Source organism: Aythya ferina (genome assembly GCF_964211825.1).
Source record: "Aythya ferina genome assembly, chromosome: 3".
Lineage (NCBI taxonomy): Eukaryota > Metazoa > Chordata > Aves > Anseriformes > Anatidae > Aythya > Aythya ferina.
In genome coordinates this window covers 19,502,608-19,517,541 of record NC_140298.1, presented here as the reverse complement: position 1 = coordinate 19,517,541, position 14,934 = coordinate 19,502,608, and the positions used below count along the sequence as shown (strand labels likewise).

Sequence of the window (14,934 nt, the reverse complement as noted above, 5' to 3'; positions counted from 1 at the left end):
TCTCCAGCTGCTCCTAACCAACATGGCTGGGCAGCTACTGGGTTTATTTCATTACCTCACCATGTCAGGGACTGCCAATGGACCCTAGGAGTAACGCAGCCATTTCCCAATATATGGGGACTGTTCTGGTTGCTGGGGTGCCTGTAGGCAGAGCCTGCCCTGCCCTTGGCTCCTAGCTCATCCTCTAAGACAAGATGACATCCTGTTGTTGCATTTAATAGTCCCCAGTGGATGTACTCTGTGATCTTTTGAATCCGTTTAGACATTTGACCTCTACAACATCTCATGGTAATGAGTTCCACTATTAAATTATGGGTGGTGTGAAAAAGTACATCCTTTCATCCTGAGCCTGCTGCTTGGATGCTACTTCTTGCAGCCTGAAAAGAATCGTTTATTTAATCACTGGCTAACATATCTATTCCATGTACTTGAATTGCATAGATTTCTGTCCTATTTCAGACATGGGCAGAAATAAGACAGAAATAGAAAGAAATAGACCTTACAAGTATAACATGTGGGAAACTGAAAATCTGACTGTCCCTGATTAGTTGACCACTGTGTGATAGAGTTTTTCCCAAGAGCTCACCAACAGGGAATTTGTCCCATGGGTACTTCCAGCCTCTGGAGGGGCAGAGAGCAAAGGTCATCAGAAAGCCCAAACAATAGACTTGTGCAGTAAAAGCATCCCTTAGAAGCCTTTCAGGTTTGTGCCAAAGAGCTTGTGAATTCACAGTCCAGAGGTACACACAAGAAACTGGTGGCAATCAGCTTCAAACCAGCAGATCAGAGACAAAATACAATCCCAAACAGAAAGACAAGAAAAACAGAGATAAAGCTGATTGAGAGGAAAAAGGAGCAATGAGCACGGGTGACAATTACTGGGTTGTAAAGTAGACAAACAGCGTTACACGTGTCCTCCTGTGCTTTTGAGATAGATATAAGCTGGTGAAGTGTTACAGAAAACATGCTACATGCAGCTTCAGAGCCTGCATCCACCAAAGGTCTGAGGAAGAATGGGGCAAAATGTCTTGTTTTTGTTTCCAAGTGATCCAAGTGACAGAGTTCAAATCTGGATGTGCTTTATTTGTGTGCGAGGTAAACACACAAGCCAGTAAGGGTTCCGCAGTGAAGTCAGCATCAATGCAAAGCATGCCTTCCCACAGAGCACGCTTTTTTTCCAAGACCAGTAAAACAACAAAGAGACCTGACAAAAATAACAAGAAATAAAATACTTTGTGTTCTAATCTATCATGAATGTTTATCTAATAAATATATAGTTCATGTGCCTGAACCATCCAGATTGATTTAATTAAAAAAAATCTTCTGTGCAGACCATGTTCCATGGAAGACAGGTTTTATTATAATACATGTACAACACGTCACTTCCCTGGCTGCACAACAGAACTTTAAACAGGGTTTTGAAGGTCCTGTTTTACTGTGAGGAATATCCCACTTTGCTTGCATGGGCAGCAGAAGCAAATAGGTCTTGAAGCAAACAGGAGCTTCTCTCCTTTATACAGGGCTTTATTAATTATTTAGTGGATTTTCTTGGATTCTGGAAAGCCTTCACTCTGCAGAAAAGAAACCCCCATTCAGCCATTTTCACTTCAGTTCACAATCAATGTGTAATGGACTCTTTCATATTTTTAAAGAGGAGCTGACAGCATTTCATCAATTACAACCTGTCAGTCATAGCTTACCTATTTGCAGCTGCTTGCAGTTTTGCTTTGAAGGCAGACAGGGGTGTTAAAATGACTATTAAACAGAAGTTAAACAATCAGAGTTATTTTTGTAGTCAGGTGTTTCAGTGAAATGCACAAAAAAGTCTAAAAAATATCATTTTATCTCTGGTCTGAAGAATAATCTCACTGATAGTACAACATTTAGCACGAGTAATGGAAGTCCTCAGCACATATTCTAGGCTTAATTATTTTGTTTTCAGTTTGACAATGTGCCTCTAAATATTATTTACCTAGTTAACCTGAAGACTTGAAAAGAGCAGACTATTGTTATTTTAGAAAGTATCTAAATTTAATTTAGTATAAATTATTATAAAAGTACCTGAAGAAATAGTTCTTCCCTCTTGCACCAGAATTATTTAGTTAAATGATTAAATCAAAATTACATTAGCCTCTATCTTTGTTACTCTTAAAAACATATTTCCCCTATGTAAGGCAGAATACTCCCTTCACAATACCCCTGTGAATTGCTTACTCAGAATGCTAATATTTTGTATATTCTGCATTTTTATAGGCTGAATTCTGATTTTAATTCTGCATTGCTATAACATTCAGTACAGTCAGGTCTGCTGCAGATCTGTTTAATTATTTTAAGTCTGCAAGGAGTAAGAATGTCTTAAGTTAACATTCTGCTGATATTTAACCTTAAAGGCTTTCTGAGAAAACAACAGCACACCACCATCACCACCCCCCGCTCAACTGTGCTGCTGCTTTTATAGGCATAATAAAGCAACTGAAGATAAAACAACAGACAACATCTGCAAGTTTTGTAGCTGACTTCTCTCTTCCTCATCTCTGAATTCACCCACGCAAGTCCAGCATCAGCATTATTTTTTTCCTTTAACGATGCCAAACACTATCCATTTTTTTCCTACACAGACTTGCAGAAAAGCTTACTGCTGATTTGCTGTATATTATTACCCATTTAACTCTTACATGTAACTAAAAACTAAAACATAAAAATCACTGACTGAAAGTTTGTGGCTTCTGTTTATACCCATTTTACAAAATTCTGCTTGCAATTCTACTTTCTTCTGGGGACAGTAATATTGTCTGATAAGAAAACTGAGACATCCTAATACACTTCATTACTGTAACCATCAGATTAAAAGCTAGGTAAGGTTCATTAAAATTTATTGCATTCTCCACTAGACAAAAAGACAGTGTGTTACCTTGAAATACTCCAAGTTATGCACCAAAATAACCACCAAAAATATCTTAACACAAATCATCCACAGACCAGAGTATGTGAATGTTATGTACGGAAATATTGTTTCAACTGACAACTGCATGCACTGTGAATATTATCATCTGTATTATTTACATGACCTATTCTGCTAGCTGCCTAAAAATAAAACAATTGTGTTATTTCTCAGGCAATTCTATAATTTTCAAGGAACTGCATACAATATATGCTTTAGCAGAGCTGGGTTCCACATCTGTGAATGGAGACTAACTTTCAGCAGTGCCTGATTGAAGGATGGAGCACACTTGTGCTGCCTTAAGTCATTACAGACCACTTCTGTGGAGCTGGGGCACTTGTTCATTGTCATGCATTCACATGTGAAACCAAGGTCCGTCTGAACTGGTCTCTAAAGCAACTCAGGTCACAGAAGATTTATATACTTATACTTTAGGGAGTCATGAGCCATCCAAACCTCTTGACTGAAACAAGGGGATTCCTATGGAACCTAGTTTAATGACATCTTAAATCTAGTCTTCCCCAATCCAGTCCCACCTTAGGGATTTTATTAATGCTGAGTCCACTTATATGCAAAATTAAGTAAGGCTGGTTCAATCCCATCAAAAATAATTCTCCATTCAGCCTTAAAAACTGTAAATAAGTATTCAGTTTTATCAACCTCTGGAAGGCAAACTCCTAAATCATAACCCAACCTAGATAAGACTGCAGAGGCATCAGGCAACATTCATATTCATTCAGTTTGGGCACACACCTCCAGGCAGGTCTTAACCTAGTTCATTTGCAGTGCTCCTGACCCACAGCTTAAATTTCATGCAGACTTGATCATTCCCATGAATATATCCCAGAAAGTCAGGACATTGGATTAACCTACTAATCCTGACAGAAGTCAGCACCGAGAGCACTACAGAACCCTGAATTTTACTGCTGACATCTAACTGCTACCAGCAGGCAGTCCAAGAAGCCTATGGAAGCTAAAAGCTCCTGGTTTCTTTGACCAACCTTAGCAGATTTGCATATTGATGTAGTAATTATTGAGGTACAGCATTTATAGGCGGCACTCACCAGGTAGGGAAAAAAGAAAAAAAAAGTTGTGGGGACTATTAGTTTGACTAAATTTTGAGCAGCTCGTGCTCTGGAGACATCTGTTGATTCTGCAAGCCTTGGGTAGTTTTCTACATGCAGACAACACTAGCTGCAGAAACTACTCTAGCCTGGAGTATTTTTCTAGTATTCCCAAATGATCTAAATGGGATTCACATTTTAACAGAACTAAGGATTTTTATTTATTTTATTTTTTTTTTAATGTTGATGTATGAAAGTTCAAGGAAATTACTGGAGCTGAAGAGCAGGCAAAGCTGTCATGGAGATACAGTCTTAGTCTCTCAAGACAGGCTTGGAAGCAATAAGTGTTGTCTTATGTTTAATCAGTATTCATGTTAATTACTGGATGTAACTATTAGCAGACACCATACGAACTGCGAATCTGCTTTGAAGTTACCGATAAATAACCCATCCTCGCATAGCACCATGCTCAGTACCACCACACTGGATGATAATCTGATACATGAATTTCCAGACCAAGTTTGGAAATTCAGCCTGTGACTGATTCATAGAGGTAATTTGTCTTGCTTTAAAGAAAATCTGTGATCACCTGCAAGCCTTAACTGCTATGGAATCCAAACAACCACAGAAGGCAACATTTCCTTTTCTCCATTAACACCAGTGACAGGACCCGCGGGAACGGGGTTAAGCTGAGGCAGGGGAAATTTAGGCTTGACATCAGGAGGGGGTTCTTCACAGAGAGGGTGGTTGCACACTGGAACAGGCTCCCCAGGGAAGTGGTCACTGCACCGAGCCTGTCTGAATTTAAGAAGAGATTGGACTGTGCACTTAGTCACATGGTCTGAACTTTTGGGTAGACCTGTGCGGTGTCAAGAGTTGGACTTGATGATCCTTAAGGGTCCCTTCCAACTCAGGATATTCTATGATTCTATGATTCTTTTTTGACACACGCTGCATAGGCAAAAGTCCCTGAGAGACCAGATCTTCAACAGAGACATGTGGGTCAGGAGGTTCTTTTTGTCATTTAAATAGTTCATAAAATTGTACTGACCAGAGGTCTACAGCTTTGATATGTGGTTTATCAGTTTTATTTCTGGCCTATTATATCATTTCAAAGAGAATGGTATAAATATGAGACCATGCTACAATTTCAGGTGTGACAAAACCAAGGAGAAAATTTCAGGAATAATCTCTGTTGAACAAGTTACCTCTAGTGGTTCTTTGTATCTTTATATTTAATTGGCTGAGATCATCTAAGACAGCCAAAGTATCATACACTGTTTTTATTAACCTGAGAACACTGAACTGCAGCCCCCTACACAACTAAGGTCAGGTGTCCAAGCAGAGATATTTATTTCCAAGCAAAAGTATCAAGCCCTTTATTTCTCCAAGGTTTCACTATGGAGAATTATCAGATTTCAGCATAAGAACTGCAGAAGAAGAGCTTCCCTTGAAGCAAGGCTGCTCTCCAGCCATGTAAACTCTACCACCCAGCTCTAGGGCTTCCTAAACTCATGGTGTTAATTGCCATGTCCTTCTGCCATTGTTAGTAACATCTATTATGTTCCTGGGATGCTAATGGATGGATGCTAACCAAAAAGCACTAAAAACAGATCTCCCCAACTGACTAGAGTTCTCTTAATTCTGCCATTCCCCCTTCATGTTTGTCCTTTTACTTAAAGAACATATGCAAAGTAACATTAAAATGGTGGAGGTTTTGTTTTATGTTTTAGAAGGGACCTGGTCCCTCCCAAGAGAAATACATTTCATGTTTTATTTTACTTTTCCAACAGAAGAAAAAATTAATTTTCATTAGCTCAATATCACTTTGAGACACTCCAAAAGCTGAAAAATCTTAATTGCCACTGAATGTGATATTTGAAAAGTGTGAGAAAAATGAGATTATTAGATATTATAGGGCTTCTTTGGAAACTGTGTTTTCTTACCTCAAAAAGATGTCAGACATATCTTCTGAATCTCACATTTTTACAGAATAAGATGGTTCGAGCTGCTTGGATTCTAGACTAGAGAAAGTTTGGGGTCTCAAACATAGAGAAGTAGCCCATATTTTGCATTGACAGCAATTCATAATTGTTATTTTCAGCAGTCAATAAACCCATAACTGTGAGATGAGGAAAAAAAAGAAAATACATACTTCACTATAATGACACCAACCAAATAATATTGCAGAGGGAACAAAAATTAATTCTGTGCTGAAATAATTTAACTATTTTTAACTATTTATTGGAAAGAGAAAACAAGACATTAATTCTTGAGTTAGCCCTGGCATGAACAAAGGGTTTGGACTTCCAGAAGTCCCAGCCAACCAAAATGATGCTGCGGCTCTGTGGTACAGAGATAGTATGTACTGCTTTGTTCTGGGATATTTCAAAGCCCATTCCAAAAGCAATCTTTTGTACTAAGTGGAGTATCTTCAATAAGAGAAACAGTGTATGTCTATACTAGCAGATCTACTCATGACAGAGGCTCATGCCTGGACCCCAAAGTCTGCATCTTCTTGAACCACCTGCACTTCTCCTAACCAGGTAGAGGGCAGCTGGTTCCAGAGGGGAAAATCCAGGTACAATCTTTCATTTCACTTTAACCTGGAAATAATTAAAAGCTCAATAGTAATTGAATAGGACTGTGCATTTTTTATGCCCTCAAAGACGGTCTTAATTGATCTGATCTTCTGCAGACACTTCTAGTTAAAGCAAATTGAGCAACATCCAGCATCATCTGAGTTCATGCTAGGATTTTTATAGTTTCAGCAGATACAAAACTCAAACTTATCCTCACAGTCAGCACAATCTGCCTGCATCCATATTCACTAAACTGTTTCCAATTCAGTTAAAAATGAAATCAATTTTTATTATTTTTTTTTTTATAAACTGTGCTAAACTTAGAGTCTGTCCACGAAGGGAATTAAATGCTACTTTAAATATCCCAAAGCTCTGAACTATGCAATGCATTTACACACATGACCATAGTATTTCATGGGGATGTGAGAAACCATTTAAGAAGTAGTATAACTGAAGTAGCAATTTGTGCTTGGCAACAATTCACCACACATAGCACCTTCCCAGCACGTTGCATCAAAGGTATTGACTACAGCAAGTCATCATATGCTACAGCCATAGCATGTCATGAGGTGTCAAAGGCACTGCCATTGTTTCAGACCCCTCTCAGATTTCCTAAACATGACTCCAAGATGACTTTGGAAATAGATGGCACTGTAAGATCTAAAGAAGAATTAAAAAAGAACCATAAACCTTTTTGCAAGCCTCGCTCATCTGCTAAGGATGTTGGGGGAGAGAATTCAGTCTTGTCCCTAAAGCCAGCCACCAGTTTAACTATAAAGATATAAGCAAAATACACCTTGTGGTGCCAAGAGTGTGAGAACACTTTTTCACATTTTATCTGTGGTCAGTCTGCAAAAGTTAACAAAAAGTGAGCTAAACATTGGATTGAGAGGGGAAGGCTTTTCATGTCTCAACAATTCCATGCCTTGCCTCCAAACAAGGTAACAGAAGGCATAAATTGAAGATTAGTACAATAAAAACATTGTGAGAACAAAGAAATCTCATGTGCTTCCAATGAAGAACATTGAATCTTTTGGACACACTACTACACTGGCACTGCTATACTTCTAAAAAAAAATCAGCCAACCCTAGCCTTGGAATTATGTAAAAAGAAAAAAAAAAAAGGAAGCACCACAAGCACCACACAGGTGTTTGTATGAATTTCTTGAGCACTCTTAGGTCCTCTACACGATAAATGCCACGATAAATGCTCATGCAGAAAATATTATTATGGTGATTCACATGCTAAAAGCCCTCCTAAGCCCAATACAGGTTTTTTTTGTTTTTTTTTTTTTTTTTTTTTTTTTTTATGATTACTACACTACCAAGTATCCAGGGGAATATTTCCTGGCTGATACAAGACATGTTTTGCATGCTGCGGAGTTTAGTACATGATGTTGTGTTAAACTAGAGATTCACATTTCTAAAGAAATAACAATGAAAATCAGTGCTATAGTCCCAGAGCCACCAGCAGTAACATTGCTCTCCTAGTTTTGCAGGCTAATGTCCTTCAGCCCACAGATTCTGGTGTGTCTGTGCACGCTTCCCAACATATAATTTGTTTCACAAAAAAAAAAAAAAAAGATGCTGCTGCTTCTTTCTGCTGCCATTATTAGCCTTATTTCACATCAATATGATATGCAAGCTAAAGCCATGGATCAGCATCACATGGTACAGGACACTGCACAAATTGAACAAAAAATACTTCCTCTCCCTCATACATAATTTAAGGCTGAAGGGCAAATAAACGTAAAAGTATCTTGGTGGGCAAAAACATAAACAACTGCAAATAGTTCCAAACCTCCTTCAGTTTTCACTTAGTCCTCACTTGAGGAGAAAAATACTCTCATTGCCATCAGTGAGAAACCTTAACTAAATTAGGCTAGAGGTTCTCTATATTGCCTGAAATCCCACACAGCACGTGAACAAAATCATGGCTATTTGTCTTGTCTGCTTCTGACATCTGCCTGCTTTTCAAGGCTGTTTGCTTCCCTACCTCCATCTGTCTGACAGAACTTTTCTTTAAGTACCAGCAACCACTTTAAGTAATTTACCCAGAAAATAAATTGTTTACGTGCACCAAATTGTAAATAAGAATTGGGTATATAATGAGGTGCAAGGTAGAAAACACTTAAATCAATCTAGGAAATAGCTGGGATTTGGAGTGTATGATGGAGGAGAACCTTTTATTGAATATATAAAAGGAAACAAAATGAGGCCAGTGAGATGTGAACGCTTGCTAAAACCACTGCTTAGTGGTGTAAATAAGCTTTTGTGCAACACGTAAAGGAAAAACAAACAGGTTAAGGAGCAGGAGTGCTAATAAAGCCAGGTTTTCTATTGATTTCTGTCTCAGGTACCTGTTCTGACTAAAGCTTTTGCCACCAGGGGTGCATTTTTATGAGTTCTGCCTCCTGCACGGACCCCCTAACAGAGCCCGAGCTCCAACTGCCATGCAGTAAGAGACCCACAGTAATTCTTCACCTTTATCTGACTACCTGTTTTCATGGGCCTTAGAGAAACTTCATATTTTTGTGCTTGGATTCCCCATTAAATTGTATTGAAAGCAATTGATGGATTCAAAAAGCCTCTAGGAAAGGAATGGATACACAGGCAAAATCATGCTCCTGTGCAGCATGGTCTCATAAGCTTTTCTCCTCCTCCTCCCTGGAGGGAATCAAAAAAGAAAAAAGAGAAAAAAGGCTGAAAATTAGTAGCGTAACAGTCACATGGCATCAAATGAATTGGGGCATCCAAATCATGCGAAAAGGGACCCAGCAACTTTTAAAATGCACGGTCATCCTTTCCTGCCCAACAGTGCACTTCGCATCCATTTGCTTCTACTCTCCGTTACATCTAGGTGGGCTTCACTATAAGAATCTCTAAACTTATGACCATGGACAATTTGCATCTGGTGTCAATGTGGGCTATCAAAAAAAAAAAAAAAGGCATTTGATACCCAGATCATTTGACCTAAGCATTTTAAAACAGACAGGCACTTTATCTTCTTTGAAAGACAGTATGGTAAATCAAGAACTGTAAAATGTTATCACAGTAAAACGGTGGAAGGTACATAGAGAACACTGCCTGATCTACATCAGAAAGAGAAAATTGCCATATATTGGGCATTATTAAAAGGATCTACATACAGGAAAAGTGCCGCTGCTAATATGCTGAACTAAACAACCTCCTAAACCAGCTTTAATCCCACACCAGCACTCAGTCCTGCACTCAGCACAGTTTCAGAAGCAGAAGCCATCCTTCATCCCAGTTCTACTGTGCCTCTACCTACCCTGCTGCTTGGTCTGATGTGGTTCGAACTCTTCCATGCACAAATCAGTGACAAGAAACTTGCACACACCCATTTCCCTCTTTTCACGGTAACCCTTTCTTCGTAATTTCACTTTCACAATCATATAAATCTGGCTCCTGGCACTGCTACAGTAATGGCTGCTTCTGCCTGGTCTAGGAAAGAAATTCTGGATTTCCTGGGCTCTGAAAGAAAGCAGGAGCAACCAGCTGCCAAAATCCTGCAAGGATAAAAGTGATTATCTGGGCACTGTGCTGGTGCTGCAGATACTGGGATGAGCTAAAGCACATGAGGTTTCTGTGCTGTCCCACCTGAAGTTATGAAAGACAGGCAATAACTGGGCTGCCCACAAACCTGCCATGACCATACTGCAAGCACAGTAATACATGGCAGGGGAGCAAAGTGCTGAAAACTGCCCCCAGCACAGGATGTGAAGATACCGGGAAGGCACACATTGCCAACACACAGGAAACCATCATCTCTCCAAAAATTAAGAGAAGTCAGGAAAAAACAACAACAACAACAACAACAACAACAACAACAACAACAACAACAAAAACACACAGCAATTCCTGAGGCAAGCTAACAGAGCTAATAACTCACACTTTTCTTTTTTAAGGACTTTGACCTAACACCTCAAACTCCCTCTGCTCTATTCCATCTTCTAACTCTGTGGTATCCCTCTTTCTCAAAGGGCAGGTGAACACAGGCAGGGCATAGAAGGAACTGTCTTCTGAAGAATCGGTCTCTCTGTTTTTGAAACATTCCAAAATACAGGTTTCTAGCAGAACATACGCATGAAAACTCTAGCAACATAGCTGGTGCATTTAAAGCAATAAATAAATAATATGTGGAAAATATAAAATTAGCCCTGCAGCCATAGTTCAGCCATAAAGAACACCACTTCTTAAGACTAAATAATTGTAAGGTAAATACATAACAAACACATTCTGAAACACTCTCCTTACCATTCAAGATTTCACAACAAATGACCTGCATGCTGTGCCTGGTTTTAAGGATAAGAATTTAGACATCATGTTGCTGGGTCAGGAGGACTGAGCCTTGCACTGTCTCCCAACAGCACTGTGGTTGCAGAGTCCTGTGTTGATCTTGGCCTGAGTATCCATCCTGTCCTCTGGCACAGGCTTAAGTGACTTTTCAAGAAGTCACTTTCAATCTTTGTGCACTCATTCCTATGGAGAACTGCCTTATCACCTAATTTACTCTTTGTTGTAAACAATTTGGCAGCACGAAGTATCAAGATGATTTTGAGCAGTAACATTCCTTGATTTCTGGCTCCTTTTCCGAGTCATGTATCAGTCACGATCTTGTGTATAAACTTACTGTGATTTTTTAAAGCACGTTCAGCTTTCTTTAGGCAAGATCAAACTCAGGAGAAGGAAAATATTTGGCATTTTTTGTTTTAATTAAGAAAGTGCTGTATGATGGACAGTTCACTTATACCACTGTCCATTAGCAAATTGTTATTACACTAGTCAGATGAAATGGTCTTTTTGGCAGCTGTTCATTAGTGGAAATTAGGTTACATACAAAATAATTGGATTTAGGATTTTTTTTTTTTATTTTTTTGTAAAATATAAGGAACAGAAATAGCACCAAATCAGTCAGAATATGGATATCTAATTAGTAGCAATTGAAGCATAACAGATTATCCAGTTCTTTGTTGGATGAGAGACAGTAAACAAGAGTGTGGGTCCTCCTGGTAGCATACATACTAAAGTATATATACACAGACTGTCTACCTTCTGTATGATATTATCACATTCAGAAATAAAGTTCTCGTCTTTGTTTGGGCAAAGGAAAAGTGTAAGCACTTTCAGTTTTCTAGACCAGCACAAGGCATCCCTAGCCACTTTGAACTTTTATCTACTGACCCCATGGACCAACTGGCGTGGAACGAAAATAAACTTTTACTGTGGAGAAGCAGACAGGAAGCACCTTTATACTAGCCAGAGTTGCAGATGAACTATTTGTGGAAGTATGATAAACTCTTGCTTAAAGGATGATCGATAGATAAAAACATTGTTTTAGCACACCATTTCTAAATCTAGGACATCAAGAAGGGTACATAATTAATGGCATCTCTTGTGGTTCATTATTTCTGTGAGGAAAAAAATGACTTGATGATTTAAAGATGAGAAGATTCTGCATATATGAGCAATAGTGTAAGCACATTTAAAATTGATAAATCTTACATACCTGCTCACATAGGAGCAGAGTTTTAGTGGATGAAGGGCCCTGTGCAGCTCTGTCCCTACCATGAAGTTGGGCATTCCTCAACAACATCAACAACAGAAGATTTTCTGAAACAGAAGATGTGTGTGAGGAAGAGGTAGCAAATGTTCCCAGGAGGATGCCTGGGGCGAGGAGGTCAACTCTGCGCCTCAGGACTGCCTCCACCAAGAAAGACAGGAGGGTTATTGTTGTTGGTGACTCGATTCTTAGGGGAACACAGGGCCCTATTTGTCGGCCTGACCCTACCCGTAGGGAAGTCTGCTGTCTCCCTGGGGCCAGGGTCAGGGACGTTGCCAGGAAGCTTCCTAACCTGGTACGCCCCTCTGACTATTACCCCCTTTTGATAGTCCAGGCGGGCAGTGATAACATCGAAGAGAGAAGCCTCAAGGCTATCAAAAGGGACTTTAGGGGACTGGGTCGGTTAGTGGATGGAGCGGGAGTGCAGGTGGTGTTTTCGTCCATCCCTATGGTGGCAGGGAGGGGTTCAGAGAGGACACGGAAAGCCCACCTGTTAAACACGTGGCTCCGGGACTGGTGCCAACGCAGAAATCTTGGGTTTTTTGATCATGGGGCACTTTACTCAGCACCTGGCCTGATGGCCGCAGACGGGTCCCTATCTTTTAGGGGAAAAAGGATCCTGGGCCAGAAGCTGGCAGGGCTCATTGAGAGGGCTTTAAAGTAGGTAGGAAGGGGGATGGGGCTGAGGCTAGGATTGTTGGGGCTGTGCCAGGGGGAACAATGGCAAGGCCGGAGGATAAGGCAATGGCCCAGCTGAAGTGCATCTACACCAATGCACGCAGCATGGGTAACAAACAGGGGGAGCTGGAAGCCATCGTGCGGCAGGCAGGCTACGACTTGGTTGCCATCACGGAGACGTGGTGGGACCAGTCTCATGACTGGAGTGCTGCAATGCCTGGCTATAAGCTCTATAGAAGGGACAGGCAGCATAGAAGGGGTGTTGGTGTGGCTCTCTATATTAGAGAGTCTTTCGAGGTTGTAGAACTCGAGGTTTGGAATGACAAGGTCGAGTCCCTTTGGGTCAGGATCGGCAGGGACAACAAGGCTAGTGTCCTGGTCGGGGTCTGCTATAGACCGCCGAACCAGGATGAGGAGACGGATGAGGAATTCTACAGGCAGCTGACAGAGGTTGCAAAATCATCAGCTCTTGTACTCATGGGGGACTTCAACTTCCCTGACATATCCTGGAAGCACAACACAGCCCTGAGAAAGCAGTCTAGGAGGTTTCTGGAGAGCGTGGAAGATAGCTTCCTGACGCAGCTGGTTAGTGAGCCTACCAGGGGAGGTGCCCCGCTAGACCTTCTCTTCACAAACAGAGAATGACTGGTGGAGGACGTGATCGTCGGGAGCTGTCTCGGGCAGAGTGACCACGCAATGGTGGAGTTCACTATTCTTGGTGAGGCCAGGAAGGGGACCAGTAAAACTGCTGTATTGGACTTTCGGAGGGCTGACTTTGAGCTGCTCAGGACACTAGTTGGTGGAGTCCCTTGGGAGGCGGTTCTGAAGGGCAGAGGGGTCCAGGAAGGCTGGGCGCTCTTCAAGAGGGAGATCTTAATGGCGCAGGAACGGTCTGTCCCCACGTGCCCAAAGATGAGCTGGCGGGGAAGAAGACCGGCCTGGCTCAACAGAGAATTGTGGCTTGATCTTAGGAGGAAAAAGAGGGTTTATAAGCTTTGGAAAAGTGGGCAGGCCACTAAGGAGGACTTTAAAGAAGTAGCGAGGCTGTGCAGGGACAAAATTAGGAAGGCCAAAGCTCATCTGGAGCTCAATCTGGCTACTGCCGTTAAAGATAACAAAAAACGTTTCTATAAATACATCAACACAAAAAGGAGGACTAAGGAGAATCTCCATCCTTTACTGGATGCGGGGGGAAACTTAGTTACAAGAGATGAGGAAAAGGCGGAGGTGCTCAATGCCTTCTTTGCCTCAGTCTTTAGCGGCAATACCGGATGTTCTCTGGATACTCAGTACCCTGAGCTGGTGGAAGGGGATGGGGAGCAGGATGTGGCCCTCATTATCCATGAAGAACTGTTTGGTGACCTGCTACGGCACTTAGATGTGCACAAGTCTATGGGGCCGGATGGGATCCACCCAAGGGTACTGAGGGAACTGGCAGAGGAGCTGGCCAAGCCACTATCCATCATTTATCAGCAGTCCTGGCTATCGGGGGAGGTCCCAATCGACTGGCGGCTAGCAAACGTGACGCCCATCTACAAGAAGGGCCGGAGGGCAGACCCGGGAAACTACAGGCCTGTCAGTTTGACCTCAGTGCCAGGAAAGCTCATGGAGCAGATCCTCCTGAGAGTCATCACGCAGCACTTGCAGGGGAAGCAGGTGATCAGGCCCAGTCAGCATGGCTTTATGAAAGGCAGGTCATGCCTGACGAACCTGATCTCCTTCTATGACAGAGTGACGCGCTGGGTGGATGAGGGAAAGGCTGTGGATGTGGTCTACCTTGACTTCAGCAAGGCTTTTGACACCGTCTCCCACAGCATTCTCCTCAAGAAACTGGCTGCTCTTAGCTTGGACTGGCGCACGCTTCGTTGGGTTAGAAACTGGCTGGATAGCCGGGCCCAAAGAGTCGTGGTGAATGGAGCCAAGTCCAGCTGGAGGCCAGTCACTAGTGGCGTCCCCCAGGGCTCGGTGCTGGGGCCGGTCCTCTTTAATATCTTCATCGATGATCTGGACGAGGGCATTGAGTGCACCCTCAGTAAGTTCGCAGATGACACCAAGTTAGGTGTGTGTGTCGATCTGCTTGAGGGT

At 41.7% G+C, this 14,934-nt stretch overlaps 1 long non-coding RNA gene across 1 annotated transcript; it reads right to left on the bottom strand.

The window, feature by feature from the left end:
* Positions 1 to 1,449: 1,449 nt before the first annotated feature.
* On the bottom strand, positions 1,450 to 3,049 carry LOC311435085. The gene is made up of 3 exons (XR_014691921.1): positions 2,912 to 3,049; positions 1,701 to 1,755; positions 1,450 to 1,571 (listed from the first exon to the last, which is right to left on the bottom strand). It is a non-coding gene; the product is annotated as an uncharacterized lncRNA (long non-coding RNA).
* Between the last annotated feature and the right edge of the window lie 11,885 nt (positions 3,050 to 14,934).